Genomic DNA, 2,363 nt, shown 5'->3' on the forward strand with positions numbered 1-2,363 from the left:
TCGAAACTTTTTCGCTAATTAAGAGAACACTACAGGTATTCACAGAACTTGATTCTCGGATGAGTAGCCCATGAACTCATCGAGTTGTTGAGTTCATAAAAAATTTGAATTGAACTGCTTTCCTACCTTTACCTTCAAAAATATTGTTCTGTATAAGCAACTTAAACGTACTATATGCTGCCGTGAATCGCATGTCAGTCCCATCTGCATTTTCGTCAAAATTGAGTTGAGTTCAGTTTTAACATATCTTTCAATGCTCTTTCAGCTGCCCACGGGGTTTGTCTCTCACATAAAGCACGTGACGAAGGGAACTCAGATATGAGCCATGGAGAAGACCCATCTATATGGAACTCATTGAATGAAATTATCACGGAAATTAGATTTTTCAAGCAACCAGTGACCAACTAGTCTGTTTGCTCACTACACACTTAATCGTAGAATTCCATTTCAGTAAACTTAAATGACGAATTCAGTCGGTAAAGCATATTTTTACTGAAATCTCGTTCAATTTTGACAGATGAGCGATTTGACAGATGCGAATTGACGAAAATCGGTAGTTTATATAAATAACTGAGACTCGGTAATCTATTTTGCCACAAAAATCAGCACATTTTTACTGAATTTCGGCGAAGCGCATCTGTTAAAACCGAGTTTGATGATTGCAGCTGCAGACACCTACCATCATGTGCTAGAAGTTTTGTGAAATGTTCTTGAAAAGAGCGCCTACATGTAAGTATCACAAAATGTATTGTGTTATGGCATATAATTTACCTGTAAATTAATCATTCATTTGAGTCAGCAACAGTTAAAGCCTTTTTTATTTTTAGGAATATTCCCTGAAACTTTTGCTCCTCGCAGTGAAAATGGTCGTCTTGTTACAATTCGCTTCAAAGGGAAGAGCACATTTCTGAAATTGAGTGAAAAGTGAAATGCTTACAGCGGTGGTGGTTTATACATTTGTAATGCAATAAATCACTCGAAAATGTAGTTTCAATAAATTTGTTTATATTATTTAAATTTATATGTAGTTTTTTCTTCTTATTCTTCTTCTAATCGAAAATATAATTATTTGCCGAATTTCGGTAATAGTGTGCCGAGATACTCAGCAATGGATTACCGATCTCTTCGTCAAATTTTGACAACTGGATTGATTACAAATTTTGCAGTACAATCGGCACTTTGAGCTTTTACCGAGATTTTCGCCGAAATCTCAGCTGTTGGGTTCTCGGCAAACAAATTAAGTGTGTAGCTACCCGCATGTGTCATTTGATAATCTCATCCAGACTGCTTTTAAGGGTGCAGGATCCGTCATTGATTTCGGAATTTTCAAAAGCAGTCGTTAAGACGCAGTTTTCCCTCGAACGGGGCATAATAATAAATAAATAAATAAATCATATTATTTCATGTTTGTTTGACACATGTTTGACAAAAATGGGATATTAATAATAAAATACGTAACGCTTTTAGAAGATAATTTAAGTTTGATGCAATATCTTTCAATATTTAACCTTCCGTCAGTCGCTCAAAAAAAAGTTACACCAACGGTCGCATCGTGTACTGAGTACACGCGGAGCAATTTTGATTGTACATCCAAAGCTAGGCAAGATAGAATATGGATGTCTTCGACAAATTTCTTCAGTCCAACGGTACCAATTGGTCAGTGGACAGAAAACACTGTGGAAACATCCTCATCTTCCTGTGGTCATCGGATTGTACCCCGGGGGAACCGATGTAGTGGACATTTCGCAATGCAACATCTCGTACACAAATATCTCAGGATCTAGATTTTTTAGCAAGATGGTGTCTTCGGCAAAGTTGTTCAGTAGGTCAAGGGCTAACATGTGATAGGCTGCTTGTTTCGAAATTCTGCCACCAGATGGTGCTAGTGAGCATTTAATTTTTCAAACACCGATATCTCAAGATCCTGATTACCTAGAAAGATGATGGCTTCGACAAAGTTGTTTAGTAGGTCAAGGACTAACATATGATAAGCTACCTACCAAGAGAAACTGCCACAAGATGGCGCTAGTGAGCATGCAATATTTTAATCACGAATATCTCAGGATCCCGATTTTTTAGAAAGATGGTGTTTTCAGCAAAGTTGTTCAGTAGTTCAAGGGCTACCTTGTGATGATCTTCTTGATTCAGAATTCTTTCAATAGATGGCGCTAGTGAGCATGATATTTTGCGAACACAGATATCTCAGGATCCAGGCTACCTATAAAGTTGACGTCTTCGACAAAAGTGTTGAATAGGTCAAGGTCTAGTATGTAATATGCCACCCAACTTGAAATTCTACCACAATATGGCACTAGTGATCATGCTGTATTTTGATCGCGAATATCTTAAGATAATGATATTTT

The 2,363-nt window shown here is 37.2% G+C and overlaps 1 long non-coding RNA gene across 1 annotated transcript; it reads left to right on the forward strand.

The window, feature by feature from the left end:
* The first annotated feature begins 274 nt into the window (after positions 1-274).
* On the forward strand, positions 275-993 carry LOC110674654. Its single transcript, XR_002499069.1, has 3 exons — positions 275-450; positions 518-729; positions 828-993. It is a non-coding gene; the product is annotated as an uncharacterized LOC110674654 (long non-coding RNA).
* Positions 994-2,363: the final 1,370 nt, after the last annotated feature.

The sequence above is a fragment of the Aedes aegypti genome, chromosome 1, assembly GCF_002204515.2.
Source record: "Aedes aegypti strain LVP_AGWG chromosome 1, AaegL5.0 Primary Assembly, whole genome shotgun sequence".
NCBI lineage: Eukaryota > Metazoa > Arthropoda > Insecta > Diptera > Culicidae > Aedes > Aedes aegypti.